We start from the raw sequence: 13,835 nt of genomic DNA on the forward strand, positions 1-13,835 counted from the left end.
TACAGAGACTTGGGTAGAAGACAATTGCCCAGCTAAATAAGCAAGAATGTTACTATAATGTGCCCTCAAGTAAAGCAGGAGATACTTCTCAGCTCTTTCCGTAACTTCTGTAGACCTCAATGGAGAGGGTTGGGCCCAACAACTTCCTTGAAGTCAGTGGAAACGGCTGCATTGGTGCATTGGATCATGGAAGGGTCAGACTGGCCCACCAGAGTACTAGAAGATCCACCAGTGGGCTCAGGGTCTAAAACAATATTAGTCCAGCCGATGGCACACAAATCTGAAGGGTACTATGGTCTATGTCCTAGGGATTGTTGGAGGGTGGGCCTGGAGAATCATTTTATTTGGTGGGTCAAGGAATCCTAGTTCAATACTGGATCGTGAGACCCCTGATGGTCCCATTTCCCTTTGCATTGGGCTATATACTTTGAACTTTCACCACCTCCAGTTCTTTTCATCCTTTTACAGGTGCCACTCCACCGATTCCTGCACAGTTTTTTTTTACCGTTCCTGAGCAATCAGTACACTAGGTTTTGGTGCCTAGTATACCAGTTATACACTGTAATGTCCAGTGGGTGGTGTCAGGGAGGATCAGACATGGGAGTGTAATTCAGAGCGCTGTCCAATCAGAGGTGGACAGGTCAGAGAGATCAGAATCACACCCCCTTGCCAAGCCCTTCCTTAAAACCACCCACTTGACAGTACAGAGCCTAATTGGCATATCAGACACCAAAACTAACTGCACTGATTGCTCAGAAAGGGTGGGGGCTAGAGAAAGCATTCCACCAGTGCCAGAATCAGTGGTGCGGCACCTATTGAAGGAGGCAAAGAGCTGGACGTGGTGAAAGGTTTTATCTAAATGGGTTGTCTAAAATAATAAAAAAAACATGTCTGCATTCTTCCAAAACCAGCACCGCACCCCTCCACAGGTTGTGTGTGGTATTGCATCTCAGCACCACTCATTTCAATGGAACTGAGCCACCATATCAGACACAACAAATGGACAGGTGTGGGCTCTCTGAAAGTAGGCGCCATGTTTTCCTAATCCTTTACGACTCCTTTTGATACATTGTTTAGCATCGGTTTTCAGAAGTTTTTCCTCTGTTCCCGTGTGTTTTTGCACCATTCAGAAGTCTATCGGCGCAGCAATATCTCACCGTACGCGATGATTGCTCGCTTGATCACCCAGCACTAGCAGCGATACAAAGCGGATAATACGCGGTGATTGCGGAAGAGAAATGACAGGGCTTTTAGTGTAAAATCTGGATATCTAATTTAGATGTTGCTGTATTATTATCATCGGTATCATTATCTTTCCTTTGTCCTCGCTCAGCTACTCTATGAACATGTGTATGATTCTCGGTTAGAAGCTGCAGTCACAGACAATACAGCAGCGGGGCGACGATTTGTTTAATGCTCTTTATCTTCTGCCTTGGTGGTGACGATATAGCTATTTATGACAAGTCCCTGCTATTAAACAGATATTAGATACATAAATAAGAATTTACTTTTCTTAAATGGAATCTGTTATCTGGATTTGGTTCTGGCTTCCTGGCTGGCCCAGTTTACTAGACACCAACATCTCGCAAGAGCTTACAATCTCATAGATTGTAAGCTCTTGCGAGAAGGGCCCTCAGTCCCATTGTGTGAAATGACTTTCTTTGTAATGTATCTTCCTGTCTGTATTTGAACCCTACAAATTGTACAGCGCTGCGGAATATGTTGGCGCTATAGAAATAAAATGTATTATTATTATTATCGTACCTCTAGTGGGCTATGGGGCTCTTGGAGAAATGGGTCCCAACCAAGGTTGATCCCATACCCTTTGCTAGTGGGCAGGTCTTCACTTTTTGAGTTGGGAACTGGTCATTAAAAATGGTTGAAGGGAAACGGGCACGGGTCCATAAACAAGACCCCATTTTTTCTGTGGGGCTCCCTCTCTTCTATCTATCTATCTTCTGATCAGCTAGTTGGGGGTATACGACTAGTAACATCTCCTCCTCCGAGGTGTAACCTGATGACCCCAATGCAAATCTATAATAGGTCCCCCTAAATATGTTGTGTCTGGTCTCATACTGGACAAATGGATTTTTTGTGTCCCCCTTTTGTTATGTTCTATGATCTCTTCCAAAGATCTGCAAGATTGTATAAGCACCGCACAACCCAGAAAGCTCTACTGACTTTGGAGGGCAATGTAGAGGATCAAGGTTTTGGCACAGAAAGGGCCGAGGTGCATTAAGGCTTCCTGTCTCCCAGGGCGAAGGTTCATATCACTGTATAGTCATATCACGAGCCAATGCCGAGGAACTGCCATAACTATTCAGGATGGCTCTGTATACTGTATAGTGGCCAAGTGGCACCAATACAGCTCCGATTCGCTTCCCCTGATCTGACCCCTGGACCTTACACAGATCTGCTGTTCTGGCAGCCTCCGGACACTGGTGCTATTGTAATGGACTGGCAACATAAGCAGTCTGCTCCTATTCAAGTAATGGGAACGGCGTTGCAATCCCCGACACCACCGCTATACAGTGGTTTGAGTCCACTTCTATTATCAGAATAGGAATAGAGCTGCTTTGGCTCCTCGCCCACCACAGTAGTCTCCAGTGCCCACTGATCTGCACGGGTCCATGTTTCAGACCCCAAAGATCAGCTATCTTGTGGATAGGGTTATCAATATGAAACATGCATTTGGGGCCAGAAAACCCCTTTAAGACGATCCAGCCATGTAAGTCTTATTGGCAATGGGTATACAAATTACCTTTATTGCAAAAGTGCAACCTTACTAGCGCCACCATTGACTTACATGGTAGTTACTGTCAGTCGACAACAGTTGCTTATAAGGCAACTAGGGAAAGAAATTTTAGGATTGTTTTCAACAATTGGGATCATTTTTATGGGAACGATCATGGTCATTTTTACAAAAACACTACTTTTATACATTGCTCGGAAGTTCAGGAAAGCACCCTTATATATACAGTATATCGCAGCCCGAAGCCTGGCGCGGTGATGGAAGGCGACTTTTATACAAGTTTTGGGAATCCTTTAAGCCTTATGTGCTCTAGAGAGATTTTCATTCATCCTTCCTATGTGATCGCATTGTCCGTGTGCCATAAAAATAGCCCAATTTCAGCATTAATCGATTTGTCACATTTCTCTCCGAGGCTGCGGCTACGTTGCCTCACTTTCCACATTAATAGTCTGGTTTCCTCTGATATAAAGCAGACGGCCTGTGTAATAAGCCGCTATAGTCACTGGCAACTCACATTTCATAGCCGACCAGATACTTTCACAAAAAGAAAAAAAAAACCTCCGCAGGGCTGGCTTCTCGGTGAGCGCTCAATTTCCACACATTGGCTATTTTCAGGCCAACCAACTTATATATGGCCAAGGTCCAAGCCTGATGTATGAAGTGAAGAATTCCCCAACACAGCTATAAAGAACTGACATCACCTAGAATGGGTGAAGAGCAGAGTTTGGAGAGAACATTAGACGGTGCATAACCCATCTCTGTCATGTGCAGGTTCCTCTTGGGTCATGGAAAAAGAAGGGATGCTATATTCACTCCGAACTATAGAGAGCAGAAGATTGGGCTTAATGTTATGGCTACCCTGGTCTTGGGTAGAGGGAAACGTGCTACGCTGTCTACCAATAAGTATACGGACACCCATGCAAATGAAGATATCTGCGGTCGTGATGTACGTCACGCCTTCCACCATTAAATAGGAAACAGCATTGGCATTAGTCACATACAAGATGCCACAAAGTGCAGAGGTGTCCGATTTCGAGAAAGGGGTAATTGTGGGGTACCACAGAAATGGTCGATCCTTAACGGACATAGCAAGCGAACTGGATTACCCAAAATCAACAGTGGTCTATGTGATTACGAAGTGGAAGGTGAACGATGATTGTCGGAATGTACCCCGAGTCGGCAGAACCCCGAAACTGGGAGATAGAGAGCGACGAGTGCTGGCCAGAGACACCGCACCCAACCGATGGCTCACATACACCAGGAGTGTCACCAGGCATCCGGGAGTATTGTGTCGCTCCGTAAGGAAGCATCTGCTGGGGTCTACCAACTATTGGATAGGAAGAAATGTGTTTTTTCTAGTCTACCGCAGGGGTCCTAATACTTACTGGTAGATAATGTATTCCACCTGGCCCAGTGATGGCGTGTTAACATGATATATGTGTTGGTGACGTGTCAACACCACAGAGGTCACTGCCGCAGCCGGTGTCATGTTGACATGTTATCTTTGGATTAGGAAGAACAGAAACAGGCAAGGTCCAGAGATGCATCTGGTGAAATGGTGAGCATTATTTGTAAAAAATTTCACCGGGTTGGAGAACCCCTTTAAGAAAATAAAAATAAAACTTTATACAGAGCTGTAGAACTGACACTCACAAACGATACATGGAGGTTCCTGGTACTATAGGAGATCAATAGGGATCATCGGAGATGAGATCTTTTATGAACTGTTGGTAATCCTATTGAAGAACCCTACATACGGCCATACTGTCTTGAAAAGGTTGCCGGACAAACAGCAAGGACCTGGAGGTCTGTAGCAGGAGATCCGCGCTCACTGGTGATGATGAAGATGAGGCACGAGCTAAAATTTCCAAAACAAACTCTTTGTTGAAGTAAATGAGCAAGTCTTCACGACGCGTTTCATGCCAAAACTCATACCTCCCAACCGTCCCCATTTCCGCGGGACATTCACGATTTGGGTGACATGTCCCGCGGTCCCGGTTGGAGGGAGGTATGTCCCGATTTCAACTCAGATCTGCGTCCAGAGGACGCAGATCTGTGTTGAACACATATGCGGCTGAAGCAAGGAGCTGACACAGGTCAGCTCCTCGCTTCGCCGCTGCGTGTCTCTCTCGCTGACACATATGCGGCTGAAGCGAGGAGCTGACCTGTGTCAGCTCCTCGCTTCACCGCTGCCGCCGGCTCCATCGCGTCTACAAGCCAGGAGCCGGCGGCAGCAGTGAAGCGAGGAGCTGACACAGGTCAGCGCCTCGCTTCAGCCGCATATGTGTCAGCGAGAGAGGCGCGCAGAGAGCGGCGAGGGAGCGGAGGAGAAGGTAAGTTTAATGTGGAGGTGGAACGTGAATCTGGGGGCAGATGAAGGAGAGGACGGCATGACAGTGGGGGCAGATGAAGGAGGGGACGGCATGACACTGGGGGCAGAGATGGGGGACATGAATCTGGGGGCAGAGATGGGGGACATGAATCTGGGGGCAGAGATGGAGGGGACATGAATCTGGGGGCAGAGATGGGGGGACATGAATCTGGGGGCAGAGATGGAGGGACATGAATCTGGGGGCAGAGATGGAGGGGACATGAATCTGGGGGCAGAGATGGAGGGGACATGAATCTGGGGGCAGAGATGGGGGGACATGAATCTGAGCGCACAGTTGGGGGACATGAATCTGGGGGCAGAGATGGAAGGGGGACATGAAACTGGGGGCAGATGAAGGGTGTATATGAAACTGGGGGAGAGATAGAGGGGGGACATATAATTTACGGGTGACTGTAGGAGGATTATACTGTGTGCGGGCACATGAAAAATTAACGAGTGGGCGGAGTCAACACAAAAGTGGGCGTGGCTAAATTTTGTCCCTCTTTCGGTTCTTCAAAAGTTGGGAGGTATGCAAAACTGAGCCCTTATTTAAGTGAAGAATAGACAGGTCACATCGGTTGATATGAGAGAACAATAGAGTATCAATATATCTACAATATACATTAGCTATAGACCCCTCTGGTACGTCTACCCCATCAGTGACCGTCTTCAACAAATTTAACATCCGGATCCTCCACCTCTTCCAGAAACCACAAAGCTCCTATAGTCCTTACTATTCCAGGACGGTATGGTTATACCTAAGTAAGGAGTCCTACGTTTCGCTTGGGCGCTACCTTGAGTCATTAACTTCAGCAAACAGAAAATCCTTAAAAGAACTTAGACCCGGGGTGACGGTGAAGAAGGTCTGGTCAATACTTTGTCAAGGATTATCTCAGCAAACAATCGTGAGGGCTCGAGACTACTGACAATGAGGTGACAAAATCAGGGTGAGGGTGTCGGAGACGTTGGATGATGCCGGCGGGAAAGGGATCCGGTTTATAAATGTTTATGCACTAAAGCGGCTCATTCTGACAAAGATACTTCAGGTCTAAATTTAGACTTAAACATTTAAGCAGCAGCCGAAGCCGAGACCTCGGAGACTCTGTGGCTGCGCGAATTCTCTGCTGCTATTCCAAGCCCCACCATATGTGATTAACACTTGCCTGCTAGAGCGAGCAGCCCCTAATGCTTTACTTATGGGCCAGACAGCAATTATTTCCGAGCGGCTTTTATCTCTGGATATAATAATTTGTAGGCTTGTCTGTAAATTGAATAATAGGAACACGAAGGCTGGAGATAAAATATGTGTCTCTGTATTCATTAAAACGTAAAACTTTCTCAAACCATAGACATAGACCGTGCGGCTGCTGTGAGATCCTTGACGGAGGGAGAACTCAACCTTGGCCGGCCCAATTCACATTGCTATTGGGTGGTGATAACCCATGGAGGGGTCTGCTCTTCAGAAGAACGTGTGGATAGCAAACTAGGGGGTGAAGAATTGGCCTAAGAGTCATGGACTTGAACAGATACCAGGCCCTGGCGTAATATGATCCATCCCCCCTATGGTGGGAACTCAGTTTGACTTTTGCTATGGGGGTTTCTGTGTAAGACATAATGGAGGAAATTTATGAATCCATCCATGCCAGCGCATGTGCACATTTTGCGCGCAGTCCTTTTTGGCACCAAATGTGCGCCGCCATCTCCGTTCTGTGCCTTATTGTGCAAATGTGGGCAGAGTGGGGTGAGAAGCGAGGAGGGCAACAAATTTATTATATGTAACTGAAGCCGGTATTCTGGTGAGAGATTTATAATGGAAATCTATGCTGTTCCTAACTAGTGTAGATCTCCATTCAGCGCATGCGCACACGGCTGATTTATGGAGAAGTCAGAGCTTCTTCATAAATCAGCAATAATATATTATATAACGCATAAAAAAGTCTCTCTAAGTAACTAATCCTAAATGATCACTAGTTCATTGACCATCATACATATTTCACAGATATCTAGGTCATTGACTAGATACCCAGTGGCCTGTCCCATTCTCTACTTTTCGAGTAGTGCTGGTAGAATGTTCTAGTTTTCTCCAGTTAGGATTGGAGATACACGTGTATCTTGTTGTATCTCATGTCACTAGTATAGCTGATATATCACTAGTGCCCTGCACCAGTCGGGGCCTTTATTAAGACTGGCGTAAGAAATGCCTGTCTTAACAAATCTGGGAACACATCTGATCCTGGGTGATAAGTTGCCACCACAGGTGATAGCTAGAGGACTTTTCCCATCTCCCTACTGAGATCACATGCACTTTCGGCCAAACCAAAGTTGGAAGAAATACCTGTTGACTACATCATTAATTGGCTAGCATCTATTGAGGGTGTACGGCCATCTTAAACCCTTGTCGGACATCTCTGGTGGCGACTTAGAACAATAGGATCAGGCATATTGAAATCCAACAGCCTAATCCCTTTCAAAAGAGCAAATTTGGAGCATTAGATGATTAGCCAGTCCTGGGGGCTTCAAACTAATGTATTATGACAACTTTTTACCCACACAACTGCCATCAGTCGAAGACAGGACACCCTTATGCACATTAGGCAAGTGGTTGCTCCCACTCGGCAGGTTCGGCTGATATCAATCTAATGTATATGCGCCCCTTAAAGGGATTCTACCATTGAAATGAATTTTTTTGACGATCACATGTCGGAATAGCTTTTAGAAAGGCTATTCGTCTCTTACCTTTAGACGTGGTCTCCGCTGCGCCGTTCCTTAGAAATATCGTTTTTTACTGGTATGCAAATTAGTTCTCTTGCAGCGATGGGGGTGGGTCCCAGCGCTGAAAATGCGATGGGGGCATCCCCACTGCTGCTCGAAAATACGCTCCAGCGACGCCTCTATCTTCGACTGGATCCTCCCTTTCTTTCGTTGTCTTCCTTTGCGTCACCTCTGTCTCCTGCGCAGTTGGCTCTGCCAGTGAGACACCAGCAGAGCCGAGTGCGCAGGCCGGCCGGCAGCCATTTTTGGGAGGCCACTCCTGTATTGAACTACAAGAGCAGGAGCGGCCTCCCAAAAATGGCCGCCGGCCGGCCTGCGCACTCGGCTCTGGTTGTGTCTCACTGGCAGAGCCAACTGCGCAGGCATCGGATGTGAAGCAAAGGAAGATGACGAAAGAAGGGGAGGATCCAGCTGAAGATAGAGGCGTCTCTGGATCGTGTTTTCGAGCAGCAGTGGGGACACCCCCATCGCATTTTCAGCACTGGGGCCCGCCCCCATCGCTGCGAGAGAACTAATTTGCATACCTGTAAAAACCGGTATTTCTAAGGAACGGCGCAGCGGAGACCACGTCTAAAGGTAAGAGACGAATAGCCTTTCTAAAGGCTATACCGACGCGTGATCGCCAAAAAAATTCATTTCCATGGTAGAATCCCTTTAAGGATTCAGATGGCAGGCTCCATTAGCGCAGATGACAATGTTAATAAATAGACATGGTCTTGTAACTCTGCCTAATATGTCAATGCTTTATTAAGACAGTAATGATAACAGATACAACGTTTCGTCTCTTTTGCGATCGGAAATTGCCTTGTTCCCCATAGCATTAAAAAATAAATAAAAAAAACCCCGTCTCCCGCCATCCGCATCTGCGTACAGGTGATTAATGGACGGATAGATCTGACAATCATTTCGCCATTTCACTTCTTTCAAGCGATACAAATTTTCCAAGCTACATTAAAAATCCAATATGCTTCTCCTTTGTGATAAATTGCCGTAAACTCCGCCGGTCCTTGACCATATCCACAACACAAAGCGCCATCTACGGAAGTGGTTAAACAAATGGCGCTAAGAATTTCCTCGGCATCTTGATAACCTACTTATACATCCATACGATTTGCCTGGCTTTGTGTTCAGCATTATCCTGTATTCCCTGAAGTTGTTTAGGCCACAAGGAAGGAAAGCCGCTTCGTGTGATTAACACAAGTTTCTAGAAAAACATAACCCTCGGGTCGGCCATTCTAATTGAGTGAATGAAAGCTCTCTTTGTGCTGAGGGATTGAGGAATGCAGCACCGGCTACGCCACTGCCTCGCCAAGGTATTTTCTGAGCTGAATGCTTTGCAATGGAAATGTCTCACAATGTTGCAAATTTTGTTAGGTTAACATTCCACGTGTAGAAATGGCGCCTAAATATAACTTACTGCTAAGTCACTGCTACCTCTGCAAACATGTGCTGTCACAAGGCCACAATGACTAACCAGGTACTTGTGATACTTTATCATTATCAAATGATACCGTATGTCATACATGTCTGATGCCAGCAGAGGGCGCACAATGGTATTTACGCAGCTGCAGTGGCTGTGATAACTTACCAAAGTATCAGGGGCACTGGGAAAAGGAAGGGATCATCCAGGTCAGGAGTCCTTCATATGTAGGTATGGAATTAAGATGCTATAGGAGTGCTTTAATCTAGACATACACTGTCTCAGGGTCTGGGGGTGTGCCAACTTTCCTCCAATAGATGGTGTGGCTTTAAGTTTGTTCTCCATTTTGGACTACTCGCTAGAAAGGTCCCTTGACAGTAAGCTCATCATTACGTGCCACCACTGCAGCAGTCAGCTATAACCTGTGGGAAAATAAGGCTGTGAACGTTTTATTCCACTGCAGCACCACCACAGGGCGAACTCAGTACTACACAGTACATTTTCAAGTCCATTGGTTATCTGTATAATTTAGGACAGGACAGATTCTCCAGAGCGAGACACACACTAGTGATGACATATCCATTCCTAATGTGGCCTGTGGGTAGTTCAGACCCTTTCAAGAGAATTGGGCAGAGCTTCAATAATAAGCACAATCCCAATATAATATATGGCACTATGCTTAGTATTCAGTATAGCAGCTGTACCGCTCCCATAAGATTTGTTTTGCGAAAACTCATGCAGTATGCCTCCCACTAGATCTTAGTCTGAACTGGAATCGCTTTTATTATATTTTGGGGTATCTCTACACCTCTGAGTATAATAAGCAGAGGTCCTGGGATGTTGGTTGAAGGTCGTGAGTAGAATTGAGCAAGCCAGGTTGTTCCAAATTTTCCAAAAGTCTTGGGTTCAGCTCCCTAGGGCAACCATGACATCATGACACTTTGACGCAAGCATCATGATATGGTCACACCCCATGTGACTGCTGAGGCCCAATCACAAGACTCAGTATGATGGAGCGTATGATACAAGGGAGCTCAAACAGATATGGGAAGGTGAGTATCCATTATCGGAAGAGACCCCAAGGTCTCTTGATTTGTGAACTGAACCTGGCTCAATCATCTTTATAGGCCAATAACATTTAACTTCTTTATGCCGCTATGGACTTTGGTCACAGAGTCACCTGGGCTTTCTAGGAATGCATAGCCCCTGCTCGCTTTATCCTCTCTCCTTCATGGCCGCTCCTATTACAACTTACACCGAATTCAATGCATTGCCTCCCTGACAGCCGCCTGAACAGGACAGAACAAGTAAAAAGTGAAGTTTCTAAGAATATTTTCCAAGGTCGGCCCTCTGTGACAGTGATGCGGCACATGGCACATGTCACACGGACTGCAGTCACATCACTAGCACAATGGACAAAGGTTTCTCCTCACTGCCAGCTCTTCCTTCATAGAGACAAAAGCTTAAATGTCACCTAAATGACAACAACAACATGCTATACAGATTGTCATGGTTTTCCTTCCTAGACCTTCTGAGCAGCCATCTTCCCCCCATCAAGCAGTGGGGGCTAAGTGACAGGCCGACTCCACAAAATATCCTTTGTCATGCATCAAGTGGTAAAACAACAAGGACATGTCATCCCCAATTACAGGATCTGAGGCTCCATATAATGGAGGAACTGCAGGGCCCCATAGGTTTGTGGAACTGCAGTGTTCACAAGACGACAGATGACGGGTGTAGCAGGGCTGAGTGTGTGAGCTGCACGTCTAACCACATGGCATTTACTGTGATGTGGCATAGAAGGGCGAATAAACCAACTAAGCGCAACGTAACAGCTCTGCTACATCGGTGTATCTGTAATGTGGACTATAACACTACACCCTCTGCTACATCTGTATATCTGTAACGTGGACTATAACACTACACCCTCTGCTACATCTGTGTATCTATAACATGGACTATAACACTACAACCTCTGCTACATCTGTGTATTGTAATGTGGACTATAACACTACAACCTCTGCTACATCTGTGTATCTGTAATGTGGACTATAACACTACACCCTCTGCTACATCGTGTATCTCTAATGTGGACTATAACACTACACCCTCTGCTACATCGGTGTATCTGTAATGTGGACTATAACACTACACCCTCTGCTACATCTGTGTATCTATAACATGGACTATAACACTACAACCTCTGCTACATCGGTGTATCTGTAATGTGGACTATAACACTACACCCTCTGCTACATCTGTGTATTGTAATGTGGACTATAACACTACAACCTCTGCTACATCTGTGTATATGTAATGTGGACTATACACTACACCCTCTGCTACATCTGTGTATATGTAATGTGGACTATAACACTACACCCTCTGCTACATCTGTGTATATGTAATGTGGACTATAACACTACACCCCCTGCTACATCTGTGTATTGGAACGTGGACTATAACACTACACCCTCTGCTACATCTGTGTATCTGTAATGTGGACTATAACACTACAACCTCTGCTACATCGTGTATCTCTAATGTGGACTATAACACTACACCCTCTGCTACATCTGTGTATTGTAATGTGGACTATAACACTACACCCTCTGCTACATCTGTGTATATGTAATGTGGACTATAACACTACACCCTCTGCTACATCTGTGTATTGTAATGTGGACTATAACACTACACCCTCTGCTACATCTGTATATCTGTAACGTGGACTATAACACTACACCCTCTGCTACATCTGTGTATCTATAACATGGACTATAACACTACAACCTCTGCTACATCTGTGTATTGTAATGTGGACTATAACACTACAACCTCTGCTACATCTGTGTATCTGTAATGTGGACTATAACACTACACCCTCTGCTACATCTGTGTATATGTAATGTGGACTATAACACTACACCCTCTGCTACATCGGTGTATCTGTAATGTGGACTATAACACTACACCCTCTGCTACATCTGTGTATCTATAACATGGACTATAACACTACAACCTCTGCTACATCGGTGTATCTGTAATGTGGACTATAACACTACACCCTCTGCTACATCTGTGTATCTATAACATGGACTATAACACTACACCCTCTGCTACATCTGTGTATTGTAATGTGGACTATAACACTACACCCTCTGCTACATCTGTGTATCTGTAATGTGGACTATAACACTACACCCTCTGCTACATCTGTGTATTGTAATGTGGACTATAACACTACACCCTCTGCTACATCTGTGTATATGTAATGTGGACTATACACTACACCCTCTGCTACATCTGTGTATATGTAATGTGGACTATAACACTACACCCTCTGCTACATCTGTGTATTGTAATGTGGACTATAACACTACACCCTCTGCTACATCTGTGTATCTGTAATGTGGACTATAACACTACACCCTCTGCTACATCTGTGTATTGTAATGTGGACTATAACACTACACCCTCTGCTACATCTGTGTATATGTAATGTGGACTATAACACTACACCCTCTGCTACATCTGTGTATCTGTAATGTGGACTATAACACTACACCCTCTGCTACATCTGTGTATTGGAACGTGGACTATAACACTACACCCTCTGCTACATCTGTGTATCTGTAATGTGGACTATACACTATACCCTCTGCTACATCTGTGTATTGTAATGTGGACTATAACACTACACCCTCTGCTACATCTGTGTATATGTAATGTGGACTATAACACTACACCCTCTGCTACATCTGTGTATTGTAATGTGGACTATAACACTACACCCTCTGCTACATCTGTGTATCTGTAATGTGGACTATAACACTACACCCTCTGCTACATCTGTGTATATGTAATGTGGACTATAACACTACACCCTCTGCTACATCTGTGTATTGTAATGTGGACTATAACACTACACCCTCTGCTACATCTGTGTATATGTAATGTGGACTATAACACTACACCCTCTGCTACATCTGTGTATCTGTAATGTGGACTATAACACTACACCCTCTGCTACATCTGTGTATTGGAACGTGGACTATAACACTACACCCTCTGCTACATCTGTGTATCTGTAATGTGGACTATAACACTACAACCTCTGCTACATCGTGTATCTCTAATGTGGACTATAACACTACACCCTCTGCTACATCTGTGTATTGTAATGTGGACTATAACACTACACCCTCTGCTACATCTGTGTATTGGAACGTGGACTATAACACTACACCCTCTGCTACATCTGTGTATATGTAATGTGGACTATAACACTACACCCTCTGCTACATCTGTGTATTGTAATGTGGACTATAACACTACAACCTCTGCTACATCTGTGTATCTGTAATGTGGACTATAACACTACACCCTCTGCTACATCTGTGTATTGTAATGTGGACTATAACACTACACCCTCTGCTACATCTGCACAGTCTACTTATACCCTTGTATATAAGAGTAATGATCAGCTATATCAAACATGTGATACAATATCTGTGAAT

General features: G+C 45.1%; 1 protein-coding gene across 14 annotated transcripts in view; it reads right to left on the minus strand.

The window, feature by feature from the left end:
* The window catches only part of KIAA1217 (KIAA1217 ortholog), a 411,023-nt gene that overhangs the window by 59,286 nt on the left and 337,902 nt on the right, over positions 1-13,835 (minus strand). The window contains exon 2 of one of the 14 annotated variants that reach the window (XM_075271673.1): positions 9,484-9,737. The exons of the other annotated variants lie outside the window; for them this stretch is intronic. The gene's annotated coding sequence lies outside the window, so the exon portion shown is untranslated. The remainder of the gene's footprint in view (positions 1-9,483; positions 9,738-13,835) is intronic. 14 annotated transcript variants of the gene reach the window in all.

Source organism: Leptodactylus fuscus, chromosome 4 (genome assembly GCF_031893055.1).
Source record: "Leptodactylus fuscus isolate aLepFus1 chromosome 4, aLepFus1.hap2, whole genome shotgun sequence".
NCBI lineage: Eukaryota > Metazoa > Chordata > Amphibia > Anura > Leptodactylidae > Leptodactylus > Leptodactylus fuscus.